Source organism: Tamandua tetradactyla, chromosome 10 (assembly GCF_023851605.1).
Source record: "Tamandua tetradactyla isolate mTamTet1 chromosome 10, mTamTet1.pri, whole genome shotgun sequence".
NCBI lineage: Eukaryota > Metazoa > Chordata > Mammalia > Pilosa > Myrmecophagidae > Tamandua > Tamandua tetradactyla.
The window spans coordinates 30,054,483-30,068,649 of NC_135336.1; the positions used below are offsets into that span (position 1 = coordinate 30,054,483).

The following is a 14,167-nucleotide window of genomic DNA, read 5'->3' on the forward strand; positions in this document are numbered from 1 at the left end:
TATGCCAGTAATGCAAGGATGGTTTGACACAAGAAAATCAATTAATGTAATACAGCACATTTACAAATCAAAAGGGAAAATCACATGATCATCTTGATTGATGCTGAAAAAGCATTTGAAAAAATTGAGCATCCTTTCCTGATAAAAACTCTACAAAGGATAGGAATCAAAGGTAACTACCTTAATATGATAAAGGGATTATATGAAAAACCAATAGCCAACATCATACTCAATGGAGCGAGACTGAAAGCCTTCCCCCAAGATCAGATATAAGACAAGGATGCCCACTGGCACCACTGTTATTCAACATTGTGCTAGAAGTTCTAACTAGAGCAATCAGGCAGGGCAAAGAAATAAAAGACATCAAAATTGGAAAAGAAGAAGTAAAACTCTCATTATTTGCAGATGATATGATACCATACTTGGAAGATCCTGAAAAATCTATAGCAAAGTTACTTGAGCTAATAAACAAATTCAGCAAGGTGGCCAGGTATAAAATTAATGAGCAAAAATCAGTAGCATTTCTATACACAAGCTATGAGCTAGCTGAGGAGTCAGTTAAGAAAAAAAAATCCATCCGAAATAGCAACTAAAAGAATCAAATACTTAGGAATGAACTTAACTAGGAATGTAAGAGACTTGTACACAGAAAATTACTTAACATTGCTAAAAGAAATCAAAGGAGTTCTAAATAATTGGAAAGACATTCCCTGCTCATGGATAGAAAGGCTAAATAAAGTTAAGATATCAATTCTCCCCAAGTTGATCTACAGATTCAACACAGTACCAATCAAAATTCCAACAACCTACTTTGAAGGATTGGAAAAGCTAACTACCAAATTCATCCAGAAGGGAAAGAAACCCCAAATAGCTAAAAGCATCCTAGAAAAGAAGAACAAAGTGGGAGGATTAACACTCCCTTAAAATCTATTATAAAGCCACAGTGGTCAAAACAGCATGGTACTGGCACAAAGACAGTAGCATTGACCAATGGAATTGAATAGGGAGTGCAGAAATAGACCATCAAATCTATGTCAATTGCTTTTTGGCAAGGCTCCCAAATCCTCTGAACTGGGACAAAATAGTCTTTTTAATAATTGGACATGGAAGAACTGGGTATCAATAGCCAAGAGAATGAAAGAGGACCCTTATCTTATACCCTACACAAAAATTAACTTAAAATGGGTCAAACACCTAAATATAAGAACTAGCCCCATCAAGTTACTAGAAGAAAATGCAGGGAAACATCTTCAAGACCTAGTAATAGGAGGTAGCTTGCTAAACTTTACACCCAAAGCACAAACAACAAAAGAAAAAATAAATAAATGGGAACTCCTCAAAATCAAATGCTTCTGAACCTCAAAAGACTTTGTCAAAAAGGTGAAGAGACAATCAGCTCAATGGGAGAAAATATTTGGAAATCACATATCAGACAAAGGTTTGATTTCCTGTATATGCAAAGAAATCATACAACTCTACAATAAAGGAACAAACAATCCAATTGTAAAATGGGCTAAAGAGATGAAGAGTCATTTTTCTGAAAAGCAAATGCAGATGGCTCAAAGCACATGAAGATATATTCATTTTCACTATCATGGAAATGCATATCAAGACTACAGTGAGATACCGCTTCACACTTATAAGAATGGCTGCTATTAAACAAACAGGAAACTATAAGTTTTGGAGAGGATGTGGAGAAACCGGGACACTTATGCACTGCTGGTGGGAATGTGTAATGGTGCAGCCACTACGGAGGACTGTTTGGCAGTTCCTTAGGAAACTAAATACCAACTGTATATTTTAATATTTTTAGGTGTTAACTTTGGAATTTAGACCCTTGACTGTCCCTGAAGTTTGTATCCAGCTAGTGCTATGACAGATTTTCTTAAACACCAGGACCTAATCAATTCACACAAAACAAGGCAAAATCATCTTTTCCTCTCTCTGCAAATTATCTCCCTTTTGGCTAGTGGTCTCATTTAGAGCTTAGCTCTGCTATCAAGTACATCAAATGGGAAATACAGAATCTCTCTGTCTTATCTGAGCCTGGGTGGAACTGGAACCAAGAGCTTGCTTTGTCTCCTGGGCCTGTGCTTGCTGGAGGCCCAAGAATTCTCTGTTTGCTATCTGCAGAAGTATGAATGAATAATTATCTACTCCCTTTGGAACAGATCTCCTCCCCTTCCTGATTGCTCTTTCCAATAACTTAATGAAGGTAGTTCTTTGCCCCAGGCCATTTTATCTTAATTGTTTTTCATATCGTCCCAGTTGTTTGCAAGAAGCGTCTCTTGCAGTTCTACCTCAGGACAAACTGGGAGAGCAGACCCAAGACAGATCCAGGCTTCCACCAGATAGATTGGTACTGATACATGTACTCCCGTGTGCACACAGTGAGCACTCTGCTTCCTCTGGAACAAGGCCAGGAACTCACAATGAGAATGCAAGCTGGAGAGGTGGGGGAAAAGGCCAGCAAGGGTGCAAGAGGCTTTGTCTATGACTCGAAGCTGTTTCTTAATTCAGCGTTTGTCCAGTGAATGCAGTCCTTTAACTGTTTTTTTGGTAGTTTTGAGAATGGCTAATATCTTCAAAATACCTCTGCTACCTTTGCCCCATGGGAGTTGGAACAATGGCTGCCCTCAGAGCAGGCCTCTTGTAATCTGAAGTTGTTGATGAAAGATAGAGATCTAATACCAGACCACACAACCTTGGAGTTTGCAGGACTGCTTCTTTGTGTCTCACCCTGGCACCAGAATCCTGAGCCAGGAGCCAGAGCTTCAGTTCCCACTGCTGCTGGCCAGGAGGCTGCAGTAAATGAGATGGTAGCCACTGCAGGGATGGGGAAAGTCACTTGTCTTATAAAGGCAATTTATCAGCCTCTTCCTCCTGATCCTCCCTGTATGCTGCATAGTGTTCCCCTAGACTATGGAGTTTCAAAGTGATTGGTTCAGACAGTTCCTGCCAATTTAATAGTTGTTTTGGTGGAGGGACTGAGTCCTGAAGCTTCCTATTCTGCCTTCTTGTCACAAATCCAATTATAAGCCATCTGTATTTTTTTTTTTTACCACTAATTTAAAATTTATTCACTTGGATATTCTTTTCCTGCTCTTGACCAGGATAAGAATAGTCTGGTCACTCTTAGATAAAAGAAAGCCCTAAGGTAGCTTTATGGGCAAGGCATAGACTTGATTTAAAAAAAAATTATACTGCCAAGCTCTATTAGTTTCTCAACAGTTTTCTCTTTATTCAACTAAGTTCTACCTCAATGGGGGAAAAGGGTTACCACCTTCTTTACTAATTTTTTCTCCCTATCCCTCCAACTTCTTTCCACTAGAAGAGGTGTTTTGTTTGTTCTTTGGATTTTGTTTTTAATTCTGGAATAGGGACTTTGGGGAAGGAGAAGGGGTAGAAAGAACAGGAAAGTTCTTACCTGATTGATGCTATCACAAAACAGTTTTACTTCTCTAATTCTTTTGCTAACTCTGTTGCTAATGGAATTTCAGAGGTTCTTAGGAGACCCTACCCATCACTGGAAAGCATTCGCCTGATGCTCATTTGATCATGCTGAATTCATCTCCCACTTCCACTGATGATTGGATCCTTCTAAGCCCCAAGAATCAAGCTATCTAATTTCACTTGACCTTTCCTTAATCTCACTTACTTCTACAGATTGCCCGATTGAAAAGGACCTAATAGGACCTCAACCTGGCTTTTTGTCATGTGGGACGTATATCTAGTCCTCAGGAAAAACCCAAAGATCTTTGGAGAGCCTTGGAAATGCAGACTATGTAATATAGTCTCCTCCTTTTAGTTCATCTTCAGCTGATCTCTTCCCTTTCTCAAGTGGAAGCCAAATATCAGTACATGTGACACTTATAGCCTACAAGTTCTCAGAGTCTTTTTGAAGCCATTCATGAATTTTTAGAAACCATCCCATGTCTTCTTGGGAGCAGGGTTCATAGCACTGCTTACTCCAAGGAGTTTCTCTTTATAAATTTCATTTCCTAATCTTTCAACTTTCAAACCTTTTCATGTTTTTCATGTTGGTGAGAAGTTTAAAACTCCTTTAACCTATTTTTAAAAAGATTCTACTATGAATCTTATACTCCTTTTGTTATTTTATGCCTCTCTCCACAAAACCTATTCCATTTTTTAATATCTCACATAATGTGTCAGAAAGTATATTAGGACAGCCTAGGAAATTGTCCTACTGATTGTTTCATTCATTCAGTAGCTTTGTACATGTTCTAAAATGGGCTTAAATTTTACCAAAGTGTATAATTGGGAAATATTACACTTTTGCAATTAGATATATCCTTACCTGAATGGATGAGGAATGTGTGTATATGGCTTTATCTATAGGCAGTTTGCCTCTGTAGCATGATTTAATGGCTCAGAAGAACTTAAGAGTGTCTCCCATCCACCACTACCTCTATAAGTAATGTGTAATGGCCTTGAAAATCCAGCAAAAGACTGAGTTAGAGTTAGAAAGAATAAGTTCAAATAGTATGCAGAATGTGGTCAGACAGATCCCTTTTACTTGCACTGATTTAAAAAAGTGGTGTTTTGGTTTGCTAAAGCTGCCAGAATGCAATAGGATCGGCTTTTACAAAGGGGATATATTAAGTTACAAGTTTACAGTTGTAAGGCCATGAAAATGTCCAAATTAAAGCATTCAGAGAAAAATATCTTAACTTTGAAGAAAGGTCAATAGCATCTGGGGTTTCTCTGCCACATAGGAAAGCACATGGGTACATCTGCTATCCTTCTCTCCTGGATTCTGGTTTCAAACAGCTCTCTCAGCTTCTGTTTCCAGTGGCTTTCTCTCTAAATGTCTGTGAGTCCTCACTTGTTTCTCTGGGGCAAACTCTGAGTTTCATCTCTTAGCTTAGCATCTCCAAACATCTGTGTCTTGGTTTCATCTCTCTGTTCTCTGTGTTGACTCAGGGCTCTACATTTTCTGCCTTCTATTCTCTTCATAGAGGACTCCAGTAAGTGAAGTAAGACCCACCTTGAATGGGCAGGTTCACATCTCCATGGAAACAACCAATCAAAAAGGTCCTACCCAAACAATGCATCTGCCTTCACAAGATTGAATTAGAAGAATATGACTTTAGTGGGGTACATAGCAGTTTCAAACCTGCACAGATGGCAAACATGTAAGACAAATATGTGGTAACATATTCATCAAATATTAATTGTTATGACTACTATTGCTAGTGCTACTGGTACTACAGCTTCTGCTACTATACTGGAGTTATAGGAGGGTAAGCAGAGAGATGCATCCAGAAGGTGGTAGGCTATCAAGAGAGGGAAATTGCTATGAAATATCAAGGAGTCATAGGTGGCCAAAAGCAGGCTGAGTGTGATGAGCACCTTGTTGGAAGAGAGGCAGCAGGAGAGTAAGAACCACTGAAAAAGAAACTCACAATGATCCCAAACCAAACATTTCCATGATTTTGGACTAGCCTAGTAGATAAACATTGGCTTTGGTTTAGGTCTCTATATCAAATATAAAAATGATCCATAAATGTATGCCCTTCATATTTCCTTACTAAGAATATCTTTGGGATTCCTGAGATATGATATGAGATATCTGATTGACATAAAGGAAGCATGTGTATGTACAGATTAAGGGGCATGGAAAAGGTAACTTCCCTTTCTGCTATACTGAAGCCATTTGAGTACATTATATCATAACTTCCTATTTCACAAGGAAGTGCTTATAAAGAAAAAGTGGAGAAAAAATGTTACAATATCATATTGATGCCTACTAAATCATGTTTAAATAAGAGCTAATCTGCCATTGGTTGAAAGAATAGAGATTTTTCTGAAAATCCCCAAATTATAGGCTGCTTCTAGGGTTTTGTGCCCCAAGAGATATTTTGAATATTCACATGGTAATCTAACTTCACACCTAACCCCTTCCCTCTAAATCTTCTCCTCTATCTCTAGCAATATCAAACTTAATTTCAATTAAGGTCTACCTGGCATATGTTCAGTCCATTTTCTGAGCATGGAAGTTCATCAAAATAATGCTCACTTTTAGTACAGAGTAAAGATGGTTTTAAAGAGCATTTCAGTTTTTCTTATAGAAAGTAAACCAAGCATCAAAACATGCATAATCACTTAAATGGCATTTTTACACAGAAACAATGAACTTCCTTTTAACAGAGTCAGAATGTTAATTAAGAATGCAATTAATGTGATGACAGTTGTTTTCATTTCAGATTGACACCTCCTGAGACATAGATATAATTTACACTTATTCATTAGTACTAAAAGATGATATAGAAAATGTGGGGGAAATACCTTTTAGCCCAGAGACTTGACATTTCAGTACTGGGGAGAAATATGTTTCAGATTGCTGTGATAATTTATATGAATGCATCTTCCTCTTAGAAGACTTAACTAGTGGCTTTAGATTTAGCAGGGCAGCTATTCAACATGAACAGATAGGCATTGGCTTTGCATCCATGCTAAAATGAATGATATTAATATGATTGCATTATTTGTATGGCATATTATGTTTTGTAAATTATTTCATATTCACCTTCAGTCCTCATGAGAGCCCTGTGGGGGGCACTATGCTGTGTTCAATGGTGGCTTAATACACATTCTGCCATGTCCAAATCTGGTGATTGTAGAGATAAAATATGACTCTTCTGTTTCCATTTTATCAGTTCTGATAACTGTCATTATTTTTCATCTAATTACAAAATAGGCATCTGTTATGAACATTAAGGAAATGGTCTATCTCACCAATTTTCCTAATAAGAACTTTTTCTCTTTGAAAACAGCAAAATACCATCCTTTGTGAAGTATGAAAACTAAATTGTAAGAGTTTCAAAGAAGTGTAACTTATACTTCCCTGTCTCCACTCCACTCCATGTCCATTCATTTTTTTTTTTTTTTTTTTTTTTTTTTTTAGAGAGAGGGAGGAAGGGAAGGAAAGACAGAGAGAAGGAAGGAAGGATGGAAGGAAGGAAGGGAGGAAGAAAGGGAAACATCTTTAAACATTTTCTTGTTTTATTATATTTTGTTTGTTTGTTTGTTTTTTACATGGGCTGGGGCCGGGAATCGAACCGGGGTCCTCCGGCATGGCAGGCAAGCACTCTTGCCCGCTGAGCCACCGCGGCCCGCCCTCCATTCATTTTTAATATCCTTCTGTTTCAGCTTTTCAAATCTCCCCAAAAATCTCCTCCACAATGCCTCTTCAGTCTAACTTCCTGCACTTCTCATCTTCCTTTGCTTCGGCAGTCCCATAGATCTAAAGCCTATATGGTTTCAGAGCTTACAACAGCTAGTTTATCTTTCATCCTTATTCCACTGCCTACATTTTCTTCTCCTCTCCTCCCCTAACCTTTCCTTTCTCTTTTTTTTTCATTTGCGTTCACTGTCACCAATTTTCTTGATGATGGGATCATTTCTTTGACTTAGAAGATGGTTTATTTTGTCTAAAGGTGGGGGGATTATGTATAGATAATTATAAATATGTATATATAAATTATATGTGTACATATAATTATATGTATAATTAACTATATGTGTAATATGCACATATGCATACGTACACACAGATACACACACATCTTCTTGGGGTTTTTCAAGAGGCAGCATATCATTTTCAAGATACTCTAAATATGTATGAGTGATCCCTTCCATTTTCTACAGGGGAACAAACGGAGAATGATGAAGCAGGCAAGATTATTGAAGAGAAAGGAGACCCTGAGCAATAGCTGGTCATCTAGCAATGCTGTCAGTTTCCCTTTGCTGTAAGCGAACCACATTCTCTAATGATGCTTACTTCCAAATCTACACAAATTTGTTTAGAAGTACTACTCTTAAGTACCATCAGTAGTACAACATTTTGAAAACTTCCTGGCCAGCACCATGCAAATGGATGCCAAAACTGGGCCCCTTTTCTGTCAACTGAATTCTCACCTGCAGCCAAGCTGCTTCCGGAGAAGAGAAAAATGTAGTGCATATAAACCAAACATTCTAGTGACCAAGGCACTTGAAAATGTCCCTTTTTCCCAGTCCAGTACAGGAAAGAAAGTAAGACTAGAGATCAGGAAGCTGGGTATAGGTTCCTTTTAGGTCCTCTGATTTTACACATAATTCTAAAATATTTTACTCCACTTCTTCTTCTTCTCTAAAATGGAATTATCTGCTGGGCTTTCCTCAATGAATTGCCATGGTGAGGCACCAGCATGATTTAGGTAAAGGTTAAGACATTGTTATGTATTGATTTAGTACTGTCACATTTCTTGTTTTGGCTTCTATGGTGTGTATATGTCAGGTCAGATTCTGTTTTGTCTTAGGTTACACCAAAACAAATAGTGGTCAAGGATCATCAGTAATTGAAGATACAAGTTTTTAATTTTTTAAATATAAAGAAGCCCTTGTAAATGCCTATATATTAAAGGTCCAATATAAGATTTCTGAGTGATAGTTTTTCTAATCAAGACTGGCCATAAATAATGGTAAATGTTTGGGATATATTCCTGGAAAAATGGGTAAGTGCAGCTGATCTATAGCATAGCTCAAACATCATTATCTTTTGGCATTCTGGGAAAATGTTTCCCCAGAAATGCTTACCATTTTAGATGAAATTTTGGTGCAGTACATAATAATAAATTTGCAAAATTCAATATAAATAATGTATACTTAGTAGTCAGCAATATATGTGTAACAGTATTATTGAACATAATTTACTTTTTCAATAATTACAAGTAATAAAATACAATAACCAAGAACATATTTGCTTTAGGTGATCCCATAATTCTTTTTAAAAATATGAAACATTTATATAATGTTCTAACATTTGAGACTAGCACAAGCAAAATCAGCATAAAGAATCTTGCATATGAAACAGATACTAATAATCTTTCTGTTCTCCTACCCCTGCTTTTATTCTTTAGTTTAACTAAAGGAGAGGTGGGTACTTAAGTGAGGAGGTAAAAATACATTCTGGGCAGCCGTGAAAGTTGGATACTGGGGATCCTGTCATTTTGGAAAGACCCAGTTGAAAATCAAGACATTTAGTGAAGGAGGAGAACATGCTGCTTCAGGTCAGACAGTGCCATTGTGTGATTCTACTTTTGCTTCTTGATGACAAACTTCTTCTGTCCCATAACTTACTAAGGGGTGAAACTTATGTTTGTTTGTTGCTTTATATATATATATATATATATATATATATATATATATATATTAATAATATATCATTAGAGAAGCTGTAACTTTATATAAAAATAATAGAGAAAATGCAGAGTTCCAATATACCTACCTATTAACATCATGCATTAGTGTGGAAACTTTGTTCTAATTGATGAAAGAATATTATCAGAATTGCCCTATAAACTATAGTCCATAGTTTACATTAAGGTTCACTATTTTTGTTGTGCAGACCTATGTTTTGGTTTCGTTCTTTTAATTTTTAATCTAGAAACATATATACACCCTAAAATTTGCCCTCTTAATCATATTAGTATATACATTTCATTGCGACATTCCTACTGTTGCGCTACCATCACCACAATCCATTACCAAAATTTTTCTATCAAAACAAACAGAAATTTTGTACTAAATAAGCTTTAACTCCCTATTCCTTAACCCCACTCCAGCCCCTGCTAATGTGTATTCTAATTTCTGACACTATTAATTTGCTAATTTTAATTATTTTGTATCAGTGAAATCATACAATATTTGTTTTTTTGTGTTCAGCTTATTTCACTCAACATGATGTCTTCAAACTTCATTTATGTTGTTGCATGTATCAAAACTTCATTCCTTTTTATGGCTGAGTAATATTCCATCGTGTGTGTGTGTGTGTGTGTGTGTGTGTGTGTGTGTGTGTGTACCACATTTTGTTTATCCATTCATTATTGATGACTACTTGGGTTACTTCCATCTTTTGGCAATTGTGAATAATACCACTATGAACATCAATGTGCAAATATCTGTTTGAGTCTCTGCTCCCAATTTTTATGGCATATACCAAGAACTGGGATGACCAGGTCTTATGGTAATTCTATACCTAACTTTTGTAAGAATCACCAAATTGTTTTCCACAGTGGTTGCAACATTTTGTGTTCCTATCCACAAGCAATGGGTTTTCCTATTTTTCCACAACCTCTCCAATGCTTATTATTTCTTGTGTTCTTAATAGAAGACTTTCTAATGGAAATGAAAATATCTCATTGTGGTTTTGATTTGAATTTCCCTAATGGCTCATCATTTTGAGCTTCTTTGCATGTGCTTCTGATCATTTATCTTCTTCATTCAAATATTTTGTCCAATTTTTAATTGTATTGCTTTTTTTAACTGTTGTTGAATTGTAGTCCTTATATAGTCTGGGTGCTAAATCCTTATCAGATGTGTGGATTCCAAATATTTTCTCCCATTCTGTAGGTTGTCTTTTTACTTTCATGATGAAATACTTAAATGTACAATTTTTTTTTTGATTTTGATGAAGTCTCATTCATCTATGTTTTATTTTGTTGCTCATACTTTTGGTGTTAACGCTAAGAAACCATTGTCTAACACAATGTCCTGAAGAGGGTTCCCTATGTTGCTTCTAGGAGCTTTATAATTTTAGTAATTATATTTTGTTTTTTGATATATTTTTAGTTGATTTATGATTGAGTCAGTTTAGGTAGTTTGTATGTTTTTGTGAATTTCCATTTCATATAGGTTATCCAATTTATAGACATGCAGTTGTTCATAGCATCCTCTATAATTCATTTTATTTCTATATGATTGGTAGTAACACCGCCCATTCCATTTCTGTTTTTAATTATTTGTATTCTTTCTCTTTTTCCTTTGTAAATGTTTTTTTTTCCGTTTTAAACATTTTTATCTGCACGTCACACAATCCAACCTAAGTGTATAGAACAGCCTTCACCACCGTAATCCATATGAAGACCCTTCCTTTTCTTCCAAAAATAATCCATACCCCTCCCCCATGTCCCCTCCTATTGACATTTAGTCTTGGCATAATGTCTTTTTTACATTCAGTGGAAACATATTACAATGTTACTGTTGACTATAGACCCTAGCTTGCATTAATTGTACTTTTTTCACAGTATACCATCCATTCTCAATACCTTGCAATGTTGACATTCATTTGTTCTACCTGATGCAAAAATGTGTTTTTTTTATTTGTGTATTTAATCATCATCATTGTCCACTCTAGGCATTCCTAAATTATAGCATCTCAGTCTTTATCCTTTGTCTTTCCTTCTGGTTTCATAGATGTCCCCAGCCCTTCTCCCTCAATCATACTCACATTGTTTATATCAAAGAAGCAACTTTTAACTTTGCCCTGTTTGTTTATTTCTTATTCTCTGATTCAGTTTTCTTTGCTCTATTTGCGCTGTATTCTTCCTTCTGATCACTTTGGGTTTAGTCTCCCCTTCTTTTCCTAGACCTTCCAGTTATGATGTTGGTTTTCTGATTTGACCCATAAGTTTTTTGTTTGCTTGTTTGCTTATTGCATGGTCCAAGATCCAAATCTGGGTCTCCCACATGGAAGGTGAGCATCCTACCATTGAACCAGCCGTGCATTCACAGTGTCCTATAAGTTTTTGCATGTTGTATTTTCATTTTCATTCTTCTGTGTTTTTGTTGTCCTTCACCTCAAGATGTGTGTTAACTTACCATGTAATTTATTCTTTTATACATTGGCTTACTGAAAGTATGATCTTTAATTTCCACATATTCATTGGCTGACTGAAAGTATGTTCTTTAATTTCCACACATTTGCAAATTTTCCTGTTCTCCTTCTGTTATTTATATCTAGCATCATTCTATTGTGGTTAGAGAAGTTACATTGCACGATTACAATATTTTTGTAATTATCAAGATGTGTTCTGTGACCAAAGATATGGTCTGTCCTGGAAAATGATTCATGTGCACTAGAGAAGAATGTGTATTTTGCTGCTGTTTGGTAAAGTTTTATATATATATATATAATTATTGATATTATTAAGATAGTAATATAATATTAATATATAATGATATATTAATTATATTATATCTATATTAATTAGGTCCACTTGGTGTTTAGTATAATTCAACTCTGTTGCATTATTGATCTTCTGTCTAAATATTCTATCCATTATTGGAAGTGGTATATCAAAGCCCTCTACTATTAATGTGGAACAGTTTCTTTTTTACAAATATGTCCAGTATTTGCTTCATATTGGAGCAGGACTCTTCTGTTAGGTGCATGCATTTTTGTAATTGTGTGTCTTGTTAAATTTATCACTTTATTAGTATATAATGACTTCTTTGTCCGTCATAAGAGTTTTTTTTACTTAGATTCTATTTTATCTGATACTACTATAGCTACCCCTGTTCTCTTTTGCTTACTATTTGCATGGTATGTATTTTTTGTATTATTTCACTTTGAACCTACTTGTGTCTTTAAATTTAAGTTGAGCCTCTTATAAACAGCTCATACATGGGCCATGCATTTTCATCCATTCTGCTATTCTCTGCCTTTTAGTTGGAGCATTTAATCCACTTACATTTAAAGTAATTACTGAAAATGCACAACTTTCTTCTGCCATTTTTCTAGCCATCTTTGTAAGTCTTATACCTTTTGTGTCCTTCATTTCTTCTGTTAATGCCTATTTTCTTATTTATTTGACTTTTTATTATACTATTTTGATCCATTCTCATTTTTCTTTGTATATATTTTTCTTATATTTTCTTTGTGGTTGTCATGGAGCTTAAATTGAATACTCTAAGCATATATTATTTCTGATTTCATACCAACTTATCTTCAATAGCATACACAAATACTGTTCTTAAACCTCTCTATTCCCCAACCTTTTTATTGTACTTGTTACAAATTATATCTTTATATATTGTACATCCAAATTTATAAACTTATCAGTACTTTTTGTGTATTTGCATTTTAGAAACTGTAAGAATTGAAAAGATAGTTACATACCAAAAAATACAATTCAGTAATATTGACATTTGTAATGCCCCATATGTGTACCAAAGGTCTTATTTATACTGTTTTGATACACTGTCTAGTGTCCTTTCCTTTCAGTTTGAAGAAATCCCATTAACACTGCTTGTAAGAAATATCTAGTGGTGACAAACTATCTCAGCTTTTGTTTCTCTGGGAATGTACTAATCTCTTCATCATTTGTGTAAAACAGTTTTGCTGGATATAAAATTCTTCATTGGCAGTTGTTTTTTGTTTGTTTGTTTGTTTGTTTGTTTCCCCAGTACTTTAAACATTCCTTACCACTGCCTTCTTGCCTCCATGGCTTCAGATGAGAAATCGGCCCTTTATCATAGCACAACTTCCTTGTATATAACGAATTGTTTTTCTCTTTCAGCTTTCAGAATTCTCTCCTTGTCCTTTGTATTCAACAGTTTGACAAAAGTTTGTGTGATTCTCTTTGAGTTTATCATGTCTGTGTTTCATTGGGCTTCTTGAATATATATATATTCATGTCTTTTGTTAAATTTGGGAAATTTTCTCCATTACTTCTTTGAATATTCCTTCCAACCCTTTCTCTCTTTTTCTCCTTCTAAGACTCCCATTATGCATATATTGGTTTGCTTGGTGATGTCTTATAGGTCTCTTAGGCTCTGTTTGCATTTTTATAATTTCTTTTTCTTTTTGCACCTCAGCCTGAATCATTTCTATTGTCTTATCTTCAATATCACTGATTCTTTCTTCTTCTAGCTGCAATCTGCTATTGAAACCCTCTAAGGAATTTTTAATTTCAGTTATTTTGGTCTTCAACTCCAGTAATTCTATTTGGTTCTTTAAAAAATGAATTCTCTTACTTCATCAAGATTCTCATGTTGTTTATTCATTTATTTTTTATATCTTTTATTTATTTTTCTGTGTTTTCCCCTATCTTCCTAATCATATTGAGGATTAGTTTTTTTGATCTTTGTTTCATATGTCCAAAGTGTGGCCTCTTCCTTAATTATCTCTGGATTTTTATCTTATTCATTTGGGTAGGCTATCATTTCCTGTTTACCTATTAACTTTGCTATCTTGTGTTTCACACAGTCAACTTTAATATTTGCATTAATTTTGAAATTTAATCCCTGAGTTTTCTGTTTTTTTAAGTTGTGTCCAGCTTGTGGTATGACTAGAGATTTTCTAGAGTACAAGGAGCTAGCAAAA

General features: G+C 35.2%; 1 protein-coding gene and 1 long non-coding RNA gene across 7 annotated transcripts in view; both read left to right on the top strand.

Moving 5' to 3' along the window:
* LSAMP (limbic system associated membrane protein) overlaps positions 1-14,167 on the top strand; it is a 667,551-nt gene that overhangs the window by 165,079 nt on the left and 488,305 nt on the right. The window lies entirely within an intron of this gene.
* The window catches only part of LOC143648374 (uncharacterized), a 67,261-nt gene that overhangs the window by 37,875 nt on the left and 15,219 nt on the right, over positions 1-14,167 (top strand). For 2 of the 3 annotated variants that reach the window (XR_013158507.1, XR_013158509.1), the window contains one exon: positions 7,672-9,071. This is a non-coding gene — a long non-coding RNA (uncharacterized LOC143648374). The remainder of the gene's footprint in view (positions 1-7,671; positions 9,072-14,167) is intronic. The other variant, XR_013158508.1, reaches the window with a different exon arrangement.